This window comes from Dasypus novemcinctus, chromosome 14 (genome assembly GCF_030445035.2).
Source record: "Dasypus novemcinctus isolate mDasNov1 chromosome 14, mDasNov1.1.hap2, whole genome shotgun sequence".
NCBI classification, from domain to species: Eukaryota; Metazoa; Chordata; class Mammalia; order Cingulata; family Dasypodidae; genus Dasypus; species Dasypus novemcinctus.
In genome coordinates, this window is record NC_080686.1 from 2,700,489 (window position 1) to 2,716,464 (window position 15,976).

The 15,976-nt window shown below is 37.9% G+C and overlaps 1 protein-coding gene across 5 annotated transcripts in view; it reads left to right on the forward strand.

The window, feature by feature from the left end:
• The window catches only part of LOC101430177 (zinc finger protein 709-like), a 47,417-nt gene that overhangs the window by 14,791 nt on the left and 16,650 nt on the right, over positions 1–15,976 (forward strand). The gene's annotated exons all lie outside the window — the stretch shown is intronic.

Sequence of the window (15,976 nt, forward strand, 5' to 3'; positions counted from 1 at the left end):
CTTTTTGTTTACTGTTATATCCATATAATAGTCCTGGTAGTTGCAAACACCATGAAGTATTCATACCATTTCTATTCTTTCCAAAGATCTACCAAAAGCCTTTTAACCACGTCTGCAGAGAATAACCCTCAGATTTCCATTCTCTACCTCATTATATTTTCTGGTGACCTATATTCTAATTATTAATTCCATGAGTTCGCATAGCATATTAGTAGATAATAGTGCAATCATACATTGTTCTTTTGTGTCTGACTTGCCTCATATAATGTCCTCCAAGTACATTCATGTTGGCATTCATGACTTCATTTTTCATAAACTGCATAATATTCTATCATGTGTATACAGCACAATTTGTTTATCCATTCATCAGCTGATAGACACCAGGGTTGTTTCAATCTTTTGGCAATCATGAATAAAGCCATTATGAACATCAGTGTGCAGATATCTCTTCATGACACTGAACTCTGTTCTTCTGGGTATACTCCTAGTAATGGTATTGCTGGGTCACACAGTAAGTCTATATTCAACTTCCTTAAGAACTGCCAAATAGTCTTGCACAGTGGTTACCACTCTGCATTCCCAACAGTGAATAAGCATTCCTATATCTCCACATACTCTCCAACATTGCCAGTTTTCTGAATTTTTAATAGGGGCCAGTCTAATAGGTGTGAAATGTTATCTCATAGTTTTGATTTGCATTTCCTTAATCACTAGTGATGTTGAACATTTTTTCATGTGTTTTTTTGCCATTTGTATTTCTTCTTGGATAATTGTATTTTCAACTCTTTTGCCCCCTTTTTAATTGGGTAGTTTGTCTTTTAATTATTGAGTTGTACTATTTCTTTTTATATCATGGACATTAAACTTTATCAGATATGTGTATGACAAATATTTTCTCATATTGAGTTGTCTGCCTTTCACCTTTTTGACAAGGTCTTTTGAGGTGCAAAAGTGTTTAATTTTGAGAAGGTCACATTTTTTTTTTGTTGCTCATGCTTTGGGTGTAAGGTTTAAGAAACTACCACTTGTTACAATATCTTGAAGGTGTTTTCCTGTACTTTTGATTCATTTTGAGTTAATTTTTCATAAGGTGTGAAACAGGGGTCCTCTTTCTTTCTTTGGATATGGCTGTTGAATTCTCTCAGCACCATTTGTTGATTGAATAGACTGTTCTGGCCCAGCAGGGAGAGCTTGACAGCCTTGTTCAAAACCACTTGACTGTAGATCTGAGGGTTTATTTCTGAGTTCTTGATTTGGTTTCGTTGGTCAGTGTGTCTGTGTTTATGCAGGTACCATGCTGTTTTTACCACTGTAGCTAAGTAGTGTGTTTAAAAGCATGGAAGTCAGAGTCCTCCCTTCATACTTTCTTTTTAAGACATTTTGGCTACATGGGGACTCTTACCCTTCCAAATAAATTTGACAGTTGGCTTTTCCATTTCTGTGAAAAAAGTCTGTTGGAATTTTTATTCAGATTGTGTTGGATCTGTAAATCAATTTGGGTAGAATTGACAGCTTAATGATATTTAATTTTCCAATCTATGAACATGGAATGCCCTTTCCTTTATTTAGGACTTCTTGTTTCTTTTAGCAATGTTTTGTAGTTTTCTGAATACAGGTCCTTTATGTCCTCAGTTAAGAGTGTTCCTAAATATTTGATTGTTTTAGTTACTATTATAAAGAGAATTTTTTCCATTTTCCTCCTGAGATAACACATCAGTAGTGTATAGAAATGCTATTGAGTTTGGCTTCGAGATTGGCCACATTTGAACAACTCAATAGCATTTCTATACACTACTGATGTGTAATCTCAGGAGGAAAATGGAAAAAATTCAGATTACTGCCAATCTATAACTAGAAAACCTTAAATAAAAGGGTCAATTCAGACCAGCAGAATATCTCAGCCTCCATGTAATATCAGGAGTTAAAAATGCTTTTTGACCTTGAATAAAAAGGGGAAATGGAAAGGACAAATGAGTTTATATGGCTGTAAGTCTCCAAAAAAGAGTCGGGAAGTCATCAGAGGGGTCACCCTTATGCACACCTTGGCAGAGTCCCAGAGACAGCTAAAGTAGATACAACCCCAGGTATTGGTTCTTCTGAGGGCTACAGAGACCCACAGGTTCTATGGTCATGGCAGATGGAGTTCAGTGCCATATCAGTTGGCCCTACTATGGAGTTTGTGTTCCTAAGTGTGATGGAGCTGGACTCAGATGTGATCTTTGTTCACAAGCCTCTCCTGTTACTTTTACTGGATCTGTGGTTGGCGCTGGGGTTCATTGTATACCCACGGGACCTGAATCTCTGGACTGTCCATGTGATAGCCAGGCTCTGAGCCTCAACAGATTTGCAGCTCCTACCTTCTGGTTTATTGGACTTACCCCAGCCAGCTAACAGGGAGGTGAAGGTCAACCACCACACCAGAGAGTCAAGAGTGCCTACAAATGAAAACAGGAGAATTGCATCCATCATCCATGTGGAATCTAAACCCCCTCTTGATATAGATGTGGAGTGGACACAACCATTCCAGGGTTCACAGAATGGAGGAAGAGAGTATGGATTAGAGTGAACTTACTGATATTCTATTCTGAAACTTGTGATTAGTAATGGAAGTAAATGTAGCATTGATGTGGAGAAAGGGGCCACGGTAGCTGCTAAGGGTGGGGAGTGGGAAGAGGAGACTTGATGTGGGGGCATTTTCAGGACTTGGAGTTGTCCTGGTGATATTGCAGGGACATTTACTGGACACTGTATGTCCTCTCATGGCCCACTGGGTGGACTGGGGGAGAGTGTAAACTATAATGTGGACCATTGGCTATGTGGTGCAGTAGTGCTCAGAGATATATTCACCAAGTACAATGAAGGTCCCAGGATGATGGAGGAGGTTATTGTTATGGGAGGATTGGGGTGAGGGGGCTGGGCGGTATATGGGGACCTCATATTTTTTTAATGTAACGTTAAAAAATCAATAAACACACACACACAAAAAGAAATGCTATTGATTTTTTTAAAACTTCACTCGTTCTTTTTTTTTTAAATATTTATTTCCCCCACCTCATTGTTTAGAGTGCTCACTATCTGCTCTCTGTGTCCATTCATTATGCACTCTCTGTGTTCATCTTCTCCTTAGGAGGTACTGGAAACTGAACCCAGGACCTGCCATGTAGGAGAGAGGTGCTCAGTCACTTGAGCCTTCTCTGCTCCCTGCTTTTTGTCTCTCATTGTGTTTCCTCTGTGTCTTGTTGCATCATCTTGTTCAATCAGATCACTATGCCAGCCCATTGTGCAAGTTTGCCATCTTGCTCAGCTTCTCTAGGAGGTACCAGGAAACAAACACAGGATCTCCCATGTGGTAGGCAGACACCCAAATAATTAAGCCATATCCATTTCCCAAAATGCTATTGATTTTTAAACATATTTTTATTTCTTTTTAAAAGAAATTTTTTTAAAAGATACATAGATCACACAAAATGTATTCACCAAATGCAGTGAATGTTCCACAATGATGATAGAGGTTGTTGATGTGGGAGGAGTGGGGGTGGGATGGATTGTGTGGTATGTGGGAACATTTTATATTTTTTTGTGATCTACATATCTTAAAAAAAATACAATAAAAATAGGAGTTTGTCATATTTCCCACTCCACACACACCCCACTTTTCCCACATCAACTTCTTTCAGCTATTGATTTTTGCATATTAATCTTGTATTCCATCACTTTACTGAACTTGTATATTAGTTCTAGTAGCTTTGCTGTGGACTTTTCAGGATTTTCTACATATAGGATCATATCACCAGTGAAGGGTGACAAGTTTAACTTCTTTCTCTCCTGTCTGGGTGTCTTTTATTTCTTTATCTAGCCTAATTGCTCTAGCTATAACTTCTAGCATAATTATGAATTACAGTGGTGAAAATGGGCATTCAGGTCTTTTTCCTAATCCCAATGGGAAAGCTTTCAGTCTTTCACCATTGAGTAAAATGCTAACTGTAGGTTTTTCATAATGCACTTTACCCTATTAAGAAAGCTTTCATCTATTCCTTTCTTTTGGAAGGTTTTTATCAAGAAATGGTGCTGTATTTTTTCAGATATCTTTTCTCCATCAATTGAGAGGGTCATACGATTTTTCTTCTTCAATTTATCAATGTGCTTTATTATACTCATTGATTTTCTTGTGTTGCTACATCCTTGCTTAACTGGAATAAAACCTGCATGATTGTGGCGTGTAACTCTTTTAATGTGCTTTTTGATTCTGCTTGCAAGAATTTTTAGGGTTTTTTTCATCTATATTCATTGGTTAGTCTGTAACTTTCTTTTTTGTAATATCTTTACATGGTGTTAGCATGATGTTAGTTTCATAGAACAAGTTTCATAGCACTCTTTCTTGATCCCTTTTTTTGGGAAGACCTTGAGCAGCATTGGTTTATTAGATCATCTTTGAGTGATTGGTACAATTCCCATGTGAAGCCATCTGGTCCTGAGCTTTTCATCTTTAGGATGTTTTTGAAAACTGTTTCTCCTCTTCTCTTGTGATTGGTGTGTGGAAGTCTTCTGTTTTTTCTAGGGTAATTGAAAGGGGGTTAGTGTGTTTTTGGGAATTTGTCCACCTCATCTACATTGTCTAGTTTTTTGGCTTACTGTAATTTATAGTGTCCTTCTATGGTCCTTATTATTTCTGATTTGTCAGTGGTAATGTCCCACTCATTTTGATTTTGTGTCTTCTCTCTTTTTTGTCTTCTATTTAAGGGTTTTTCAATTTTGTAGATTTTTTCAAAGAACCAACTTTTGTTTTTTTCACACACTTTTTAAAAAAATGTCATTTCTTTCTGCTATTATCTTTATATATCTTTCCTTAGGCTGGCTTGCAATTTGTTTGCTGTTCTTTTTCTATTTTTCACACGTGTACAGTTAGATCTTCAGTTTTAGTTCTTTCTTCTTATTTTTAGGATGTACAAGGGTTTGAACCCAGCCTCTCATACATTGGAAGCAGGAGCTCAATCACTGATCTACATCTGTTCTCCAATAAGAGTTATTTTTTTCACTTGTTTAGTTTGGTTTTGAGGAGATACTAGGGATGGAATCCTGGACCTTGTACATGGAAGCTTGTTTTCAACCACTTGAGATACATTTCTTCTTTTTTTAATGTAAGCATTGAGAGATATAGATTTCCTTCTCAGCACTGCTTTTGTGGTTTCCCATAGGTTTTTAGATGTAGTGTTCTTATTTCCATTTATCTCAAGGTACTTGCTGAATTTTCTTGCAATTTCTTCTTTGACCCACTGATTGTTTGAGTGTGTTGTTCTATCTCCACATATTTATGAATTTCCCCTTTTTCTGTCCATTTTGATTTCTAGAATCATTCTGTTATCACAGAAAGTATTTTGTATAATTTCAATCTTTTAAAATTTATTTAGACTAATCTTGTGACCCAATATGTGGTCTAACTTGGAGAAGGATCCATGAGCACTTGTGTATATCCTGTTGTTTTGGGGTGCAATGTTCTGTAGCTATCTGTTAGATCTGGTTCATATTATTCAAGTTCTCTGTTTCTTTATTTATCCTCTATCCAGATATTCTGTCCAATACTGAGAGAGGTGTACTGAAGTCTCCAACTATTATTTTAGAGACATCTGTTTCTCCCCTAAGCTTTGCCAGTTTGTGCCTTGTGTATCTTGGGGCACTCAGGTTAGGTGAAGAAATATTTATGTAGTACTTTTTGGTGAATTGCCCCTTTTATTAATATATAATGACCTTCTCCATCCTTTATAATATTTGTACACTTAATTTGTTTTGTCTAATATAGTATTCCTACTCCATCTCTTTTTTGGTTACTGTTTGCATGGAATATCTTTTTCTAACCTTTCACTTTTAAGCTGTCCTTATGTTTGGCATGAGTCTCTTGTAGAAAGCATATAGATGACTCATATTTTAAAAATTTAATCTTTCAGGAAGCAGACTTGGCCCAGTGGTTAGGGCATCCATCTATCACATGGGAGGTCCACAGTTCAAACCCCGGGCCTCCTTGACCTGTGTAGAGCTGGCCCATGCGCAGTGCTGATGGGTGCAAGGAGTGCCATGCCACACAGGGGTGTCCCCCACGTAGGGGAGCCCCACGTGCAAGGAGTGCACCCCATAAGGAGAGCCACCAAGGGCAAAAGAAAGTGCAGCCTGCCCAAGAATGGTGCCGCACACACGGAGAGCTGACACCACAAGATAACGCAACAAAAAGAAACACAGATTCCCATGCCACTGACAACAACAGAATCAGACAAAGAAGAAGATGCAGCAAATAGACATAGAGAACAGACAACTGGGGTGGGAGTGCAGGAGCAGGGGGAAGGGAGAGAAATAAATAAAATCTTTAAAAAAAAAATAATCTAATTTTTCATTGTCTTTGCATTGGAGTATACCAGCCATTAACATTCATTGTTATTATTGTAAAGACATTTATTTATTTCATCCAATTTGTCCTTTGGCTTTCTCTTGTCATTCTTACTTTTTACCTTTTAATTTACCCTTCCTAGTAATATTCATTTCTACACTCTTCTCCAAGTCTCTTGTTCTTTTTTTTTCCCTTTAAAACTATAACAGTACATTTAGTATCTCTTGTAATACTGTTCTTTTGGTAACATATTTTTATTAGTTTTTGATTGTCTGTGAGGACTTTGAATTTGCCATCATTTTTGAAGGATAGTTTTACCATTTACATGTTTCTTGGTGGGCAGTTTTTCTCTGTTTCTTTTCTTTTTTTTAACAAAGTAATTGTTTTTATTTCAGTTTATTCTTACATATTATGTATGATTCAAACAAGGGTTTCAAGTTGGATTCCTTATTTTCCTTTCCCATGTTCAGTAATCCCCTGTGTTCTCAAACTCTCCCCTTGCATCTCCCATCCCATTTTCCTTTCCTGTTTCTTCCTGTCATATAGCTATAGCTTCCCTTAAACACACTGTATGTTAGCCTGATTTCTTTTCTAAACTTCTTTTCTGACATTGATTCTTTTTTTTTTTTAAAGATTTATTTATTTATTTTAATTCCTCCCTCCCCCGGTTGTCTGTTCTCTGTGTCTATTTGCTGCGTCTTGTTTCTTTGTCCGCTTCTGTTGTCAGTCAGCGGCACGGGAAGTGTGGGCAGGGCGCCATTCCTGGGCAGGCTGCACTTTCTTTCCGTGCTGGGCGGCTCTCCTTACGGGTGCCCTCCTTGTGCGTGGGGCCCCCCTACACGGGGGACCAGCCCTGTGTGGGGCGGCACTCCTTGCGTGCATCAGCACTGCGCATGGGCCAGTTACACACAGGTCAAGGAGGCCCGGGGTTTGAACCGCGGACCTCCCATGTGGTAGACGGATGCCCTAATCACTGGGCCAAGTCTGTTTCCCTGATTCTTAATTATATTAAAATCTGAACCAAAGTAAAATGTGTAAACATTTACTTTATAACTTAATTTTTTAGCATTTATTTTTTTTGTATTTTTTTTGAAGATTTATGGATCACACAAAATGTTACATTAAAAAATACAAGAGGTTCCGGCAACCCACACCCCCACTCTTCCCACATCAACAACCTCTTTCATCATTGTGGCAAATTCATTGCATTTGTAATTACATTTTGGAGCACTAATGCACCACATAATTTATAGTTTTCATTGTAGTTTACACTCTCCCCCAGTACATTCAGTGGGTTATGGCAGGATATGTAATGTCCAGCATCTGTCCCTGCAATATCATTTAGGACAACTCCAAGTCAAAAAAATGCCCCCACATCACATCTCTTCTTCCCTCTCCCTGCCCACAGAACTACCATGACCACTTTCTCCATATCAGTGCTACAATTTTTCCCATTATCAGTAATAATAATTATATAGTTGAATACCAGTAAGTCCACTCTAATCCATATTTTATTCCTCCATCATGTGGGCCTTTGGTTAGTGATGTAAACTCCACCTCTATATTGAGAGGCGGCTTAGATCCCACATGGTAGATGGATGCAATTCTGCTTGGAGTTACAGTCACTCTTGGTTCCCTGGTGTGGTGGATGACTATTTTCACCTCTCTGTTTGCTGACCTGGGTAAGTCCAATGAAACAGAGAGTAGGAGTTACAACTCTGTTGAGGCTCAGGGCCCAGCTGGAACATGGCCAGTCCAGAGATTCAGGTCTTGTGGGTATACACCAACCCCAGGAACAGCCACAGGTTCAGTAAAAGTGACAGAAGACGCATGTGTAGAAAGGTCACATCTGATTCCAACTTTATCACACTCAGGAACACAAATTCCAAAGTACAGCCCACTGACCAGGCACTGAACTTCGTTCCAACTTCAGTGTCATTTGCCATGATTATAGAACCTGTGTGTCTCCATGCCCCTCAGGAGCACCAGTACCTGAGGTTTTATCCACTTTGGCTGTCTCTGGGATCCTGCAGAGGCATGCGTAAGTGTGACCCCTCTGATGAACTCCCAACTCTTTTTGAAGTCTCTTAGCCATATAATCACATATTCTTTACCATTTCACCCTTTTATTCAAGGTCTTTTTCTAGTTGCATCACCATTTAGTGATGGGTAGTGATTCCTCAGCACCAGGGAAGCTTATCCTGGGGAGTCATGTCCCATGCTGGGGGTGAGAGGGGGGCAGGTAATACATTTACATGCTGAGTTTGGCTTAGATAATGGCCACATTTGAGCAACATGGAGCCTCTCAGGATGCAACTCCTAGGCACCCTGCAGCTCTAAGCCTAGTTCAAATCTCAGGCATGCAGGCTCATAAGCATAATCATTAGTATCAATGGCTCATCACTGGACCATCCTTCACTGTGTTGGCCCTTGCACTTGCGGGATTGTTGCTGTTTCATTGGGGAATGTGAAAGTGCTCCCCTGGCTAGGAACTCAGCACTCCCTCAGATGTCATTTGTAACTAACTACTGTGAAAATACCCAATGAATATCCAACCCTTTTTATATACCCTATATACATGCTCTGGATAACCCCCTCTCAACCATGTGTGCCCCATCAATAACACTCCACACCAGTGTTCCTCCCCTGCCATAGTTGAACCCCTCTATGGTCCAAAACTTCTTCAAAAATGAAGCCTAATATATTGCCAAATTCAATTAATAGGCAAATGAAATAGTAGTGATAGGTTTAAAGATTAGAAATAGAATACATACTACTTTAGAAAAACTGAAATAAAGTAAAAATAAATTGGGATATTGAAAAATGAAAAATGTTATAAAACTTTTTTTTTTTACATTTTGCCTTTCATCACAGTAATAGGTGTTGCCCTGAATGTACAGTGGCTTGGCAATTTCTTTCATTTCTTCCTCAATGTCTGCATCCTTTTTTTTTCCTAATTTTTAATTTTGTCTTCAAAAAAGTTTAAGATCACAGTAAAGTCACATATACAATATTGGGGACTCCCATATTTCCAACATCAAACCCTTTCCCCCTTCCCCATCAATGATCTTTTTACATGTTCATGTTATACTTGATGCAGCTGATGTACAGATATTGAAACATAGCTATCAATTATCGTTCCATTTTGGTTTACATTATGGTTTATATTTTAGATTGTACAATTTTCTAACTTTTTAGTTACATTATGATTTATATTATGGTTTACATTTTAGCCCATAGACTTTTATACATTTTCCATGAGTTTTAACATGTTCTATATCCATCATTGTACGATCTCATGAAACAAATCAATTGCCCCAGTTACCCTGCTTCCATCTATTCTATTTCTCTTTTCCCCTCTACCCAGGGTCCACAGTGACAACCAAGCATCACTGCTTGAAGGACCAGATTCCCAGATACTTGCAACAATGGTGAGGGTTTGACATTAGACTAGACTGTTTTCTCCTATTGGGTGCCACCAATTCTCTCAAGAGACTCGATTCCCTCTGTTTGAGAACATCAGGCCTACCCAGGATGTGGGTGACCTTCTCATTGAATGGGTCTCCACCCAATGATATAACACACTATGACAAGAGGAGCACTCACACACTCCCTAGAAGCCTGCCTCTGTGCCAGATGTCTGCCCTTAAGCACGTTAAACAGATAATCCTTCCTTATTATATTTTCTGAAGAGTTTTCTCAACATTATAGTTTCAACCACATACCTGACAATCTCCCATTTTCCACTGTTCCCCCCAACCCTTCCTTCAATTCTTTGGGCCATCTGACCCATCCTCGCAACCCTAGATCCCCTCAAGCCTGCAAGGTCCCCCTGATAGTATCCCTATATCCCCAACTTATCCCTTCCCTATACAAATAGTTGCCTCCACTTTATCATAGATTTAACCTATGTAGGCATCAGTTCTCAACCTTCCTCTCCCCCGCCCCCCAATTTCCTATAAGCCTGTCATCCAGTTTAAACTCTCTGAGACAGTTAGGTTTACTTATTTCTTATCAGAGATGTCATGTATTTGTCCTTCAATGCCTGGCTTGCTTCACTCAACAAAAGGTCCTCAAGATTCATCCATGTTATCCCATGTATTTGTACTGTATTTCTTCTTATAGCTGAGTAGTATTCCATTGTATGTATATACCACATTTTGTTTATCCACTCTTCAGTTGATGGGCATTTGGGTTGATTCCAACTTTGGCAACAGTGAATAATGCCACTATTAACACTGGTGTGTGCATATCGGTTTGTGTCTTTGTTTTCAGTTCTTCTAGGTATATACCCAGTAGTGGAATTGCTGGGTCATATGGCAAATCTCTAGCTAGTTTTTTGAGAAACTGCCAAACTGTCATCCACAATGGCTGGATCCTTCTGCATTCCCACCAGCATTTGGTGAGTGTTCCCATTGTTCCACATGCTCTCCAACATTTCTAGTCCTCTGTTTTTTTCTTAGCTGCCTGTCTTATGGGATAAGATGGTATGTCATTTGTAGATTTGCATTTCTCTAATAGCAGTGATTTGGAGCATCTTTTCATGTGCCTTTTAGCCATTAGTATTTTTTCTTTGGAGAAGTATCTGTTCAAATCTCTTGCCCATTTCTTAAATGGGGTGTTTGTCTTTTTATTTGAGATATAAGAGTTCTTTATATATGCAGGATATTAGTCTCCTATCAGATACATGGTTACCAAATATTTTCTCCCATTAAGTAGGCTGTCACTTTACTTTCTTGACAAACTCCTTTGAGGTGCAGAAGGCTTTAATTTTAAAGCGGTCCCATTTACCTATTTGTTCTTTTGCTGCTTGTGCTTTTGTATGAGTTTCATGAAGCCATTTCCTTTTACAAGCTCCTGTAGATGCTTCCCTACATTGTTTTCCAAAGTCTTTATGGTCTTGGCTCTTATATTTAGGTGTTTGATCCATCTTTAGTTGAGTTTTGTATAAGGTGTGAGAGGGTAGTCCTCTTTCATTCTTCTGCATATCACTATCCTGTCGCCAAGCAACATTTGTTGAAGAGGCCTTTTTTTTTCAGTTGCGTGAGCTTGGTGGCCTTGTCAAGTATCATATGACTGTATATATGAGGATCTATATCAGAACTCTCAATTCGGTTCCATTGGTCAATGTGTCTATCCTTGTGCCAATACCATGCCATTTCATAACTGTAGCTTTGTAGTATGTTTTTTTAAAAGATTTATTTATTTATTTCTCTCCCCTTCCCCGCCCCCCCGCCACCTCCCCCCCCAGCCCCAGTTGTCTGTTCTCTGTGTCTATTTGCTGCGTGTTCTTTGCCGCTTCTGTTGTTGTCAGCTGCACCGGGATCTGTGTTTCATTTTGTTGTGTCATCTTGTGTGTCAGCTCTCCATGTGTGCAGTGCCATTCCTGGGCAGGCTACACTTCCTTCGCGCTGGGCGGCTCTCCTTACTGGGTGCACTCCTTGTGCATGGGGCTCCCCTACGCAGGGACAGCCCTGCGTGGCACAGCACTCCTTTCACGCATCAGCACTGAGCATGAGCCAGCTCCACACAGGTCAAGGAGACCCAAGGTTTGAACCACGGACCTCCCATGGGGTAGACGGATGCCCTAACCACTGGGCCAAGTCCACTTTCCTGTAGTATGTTTTGAAGTCAAGTAATGTGATTACTCCAATTTCATTTTTCTTTTTCAATATGTCTTTGGTTATTTGAGGCCTCTTTCCTTTCCAAATAAATTTCATAGTTTGTTTTTCTAGTTCATTAAAAAATGCTGTGTTGATTTTTACTGGGATTGCATTGAATCTGTAGATCAATTTTGGTAGGATAGACCTCTTAATGATATTTAGTCTTCCTATTCATGAACAGGGAATATTCTTCCATTTATTTAAGTCTTCCTTGATTTCCTTGAACAGTGTTGTGTAGTTTTCTGTGTATAAGTCTTTTACATCTTTGTTAAATTTATTCCTAGGCATTTGATTATTTTATTTACTATTGTAAATGGAATTTGTTTCCTGATTTCCTCCTCAGATTTCTCATTATTGGTATACAGAAATGCTACTGATTTTTGCTCATTGATCTTTTAACCTCCAACTTTACTGAACTCATTTATAAGTTCTAGAAGGTTTGTGGTAGACTTCTCAGGGCTTTCTATGTATAGGATCATGTCATCAGCAAATAGTGTAATTTTTACTTCTTACTTCACAATTTGGATGTCTTTTATATCTGGTTCTTGCCTCAGTGTTCGAGCAAGTACATCTAACACAGTATTAAATAGGAGGGATGATACTGGTTATCTTCATCTTGTTCATGATATTAGAGGGAAAGAGTTTAGGATTTCAACATCGTAAATGATGGGTTGTGGATTTTTCATCCATACCTTTTATCATGTTCAGAAAGTTTCCTTCTGTTTCTATCTTTTGCAGTGTTTTTTTCAAGAAAGTTTGCTGTATTTTGTCAGATGCTTTTTCTGCATCTGTACATATGATCATGTGTTTTTTTCCTTCATTCTGTTTATGTGCTATAGTACATTAATTGATTTTCTTATATTGAACCATTCTAGCATACCAGGAATGGACCCTACTTGATGATGGTGTATAATTCATTTAATGTGTTGTTGAATATGATTAGCAATTATTTTTTGAGGATTTTTGCAGCTTGGTTCATTAGAGAGATTGATCTGTAATTTTCCTTTCATGTGGTCTCTTTGTTTGGCTTTTGTATTAGGGTAATGTTGGTATCATAGAATGAGTAGGCAGTGTTCCTTCTATTTCAATTTTTTGGAACAGTTTAAACAAGATTATGTTAGGTCTTTCTGGAATGTTTGGTAGAATTCACCTGTGAAGCCATCTGGCCCAGGGTTCTTCTTAGTTGGGAGGATTCTATTACAGATTCTATCTCTAATTGTGATTGGTTTGTTGAGATCAGTAAATTCTTCTTTCATCAATGTAGGGTGCTTATGCGTTTCTAGGAATTTGTCCATTTCCTCTAAAATGTCCTTCTTGTTGGCATATAGTTTTTCAAAGTATCCTCTTATGATAGTCTTTATTTCTATGGGGTCAGTGGTGTTATCCACTTTCTCATTTCTTACTTTGTGTATTTGCATCTTCTCTCTTTTTTTTCTTTGTTATTCTAGGTAAGGGATTGTCAATTTTATTGATCTTCTCAAAGAACCAGCTCTTTTTTTTTTTACTTTTATAAGTGCTTTCTTATTTTGTATTTCATTTCGGTTTGCTCTGATGTTTGCTATTTCTTTCTTTTTCCTTTGAGGTTAGTTTTTTGTTGTTTTTACTAATTCCTCCAAGCATGCAGGAATTTTAACTTTTCTTTTTTGATGTATGAATTTATGGCTATGTATTTCCCTCTCAGTACAGTTTTTCTGTGACCCATAAGTTTTGATATGTTGTGTTATCATTTTTGTTAATTTCAAGGTAGTTATTGATTTCTTTTGAGATTTTCTCCTTGATGCACTGTTTGTCTGAGAGTGTGTTGTTCAATTCCATATCTTGTTGCCAAATCTCGGTCTGTGGCCCTTTCAGATACCTTGCTTTATTCCACTGTATTCAGAGAATTTATTTTGTATGATTTCAATCTTTCTGAATTCATTGAGACTTCCTCTGTGGCCTAGTATGTGATCTATCTTGGAGAATGATCCATGTGCACTTGAGAAGAATATAAATCCTGCTGTATTTGGGTGTTATGTTCTGTATATGTCTATTAGGTCCAGCTTCTCTAATATATTGTTCAAAGCCTTTGTTTCTTTATTGATTCTCTATTGAGATGTTCTGTCCAGTGGTTACAGTGATGTATTAAAGTCCCCCACTATAATAGTAGAGGCATCTATTCCTTCACTTAGTTTTTCCAGTATATGCCTCATGTCTTTTGAGCATAAATGTTTATGATTGTTCTTTCTTTTTGAAAGATTATCCCTTTCACTAATATGTAATGCCCAATTTTTTGTCTCTCACAATAGCGTTACATTTAAAGTCTTTTTTACATGATATTATTATAGCTACTCCTGCCATTTTTTGCCTGTAAGATTGTTCTCCAGCCGTTCATTTTCAAACTCCCAGAATACCTGGCTCTAAGATGTGTTTCTTGCAGACAGCATATAGATGGGTCATATTTCCTTATCCATTCTAATCTTTGTCTCTTGATAGGTGAGTTTAATCCATTGAAATTCAGTGTTATTACTCTCAAGGAATTAATTATTTAGCCATATTTTCTTTGAATTTGTGTTTGTCATATATATTTTTTGTCTTTTTTTCTTTTTAGTTGTTCTTACACTCTTCTCCAAGTCTGTCTGACCTGTTTTCCTTCTTTTTTCCAGCAGAACTCCCTTTGGTAGTTCTTGAAGGGCAGGTTTCTTGTTGGCATACTCTCTTAATTTCTGTGTATCAGTGATTATTTTGAACTCTCCATCATTTTTTGAATGCCAGCTTTGCTGGATAGAGTGTTCTTAGTTGGAAATTTTTTCATTTAGTACCTTGACTATGTCCTATCACTGTCCTCTTGCCTCCATGTTTCAGATGAGAATCAGCACTTAATATTATTGAGCTTCCCTTGTATGTGATGGTTCTTTTTCTTGCTGCTTTCAGTGTTTTCTCTTTGTCTTGGGCATTGGATAATTTGACAAGTATAAGTCTTGGGATACGCATGTTGGGATTTATGCTCTTTTGTGTGTGTTGTGCTTCTGGGCATGTCCATTCATCTCCCTCAATAGGTTTGTGATGTTTTCAGCCATTATTTCTTCCAACAACCCTTCTGTCCCCTTTCCCTTCTCATCTTCTTATGGGATGCCTATAATGCATATGTTTGTTCATTTTGTGTTGCCATTCATGTCCCTAAGTCCCTGATGGATTTTTTTTCTCTCTTTTTATTGATCAGTTCTACTATCTGTTTGATTCCAGATGTACTTTGTTCCACATCACTAATTCTTTCCTCTACCTCTTCAATTCTGTGTTTTCCTGAGAGTGTATTTTGATTTCTTGGATTGTGCTGGTCATCACCATCATACCTATTATATTTTGTGTATGTTTACAATTTCTTCTATATGCTCTCCAAGTGTTTTCTTAATATCTTTAGCCTCTTCGTTCACGTCATTAAATTGGTCCATGATATATGTTCTGAGTGCTTTGATTAGTTGTTTGATGTTCTGCTTCTCTTCCTGGTTTTTAGTTTGTTCATTTGATTGGGCCATGTTTTCCTGATCATTGGTATGGTTTGTAATTTTTTGTTGCTATCTTGTCATTATTTTATCTTGATGGGTTTAGTCAGTTGATTAGCTTCTCTGTCTAGTCTTGGGGTTTATTTAGGTGTTGTTTTTGTGTACATGTTAAGTCTTCTCTTGGAAACTTTGTTCTTCTTATTCTATTTTCTTATTGTTGTCTAAGTTCCATTGAAGGATAATATTAGGGCCAAGGAATGCAAAAGAGGTAAGAAAAGTAGAAGTATAATAGTAGTATTGATAGTAAATATTAGTAGAAAACCATGTGAGATATAGGGGAATGGATATTAAACTCATGAAAGCTGTGTAGATTTATAACAGCATAAAAGAGTAGTAACTACAGTGAGATGGTAAACTAAATATGAGGAAGAATATAGTATGAATTAAAGGGCCACTGT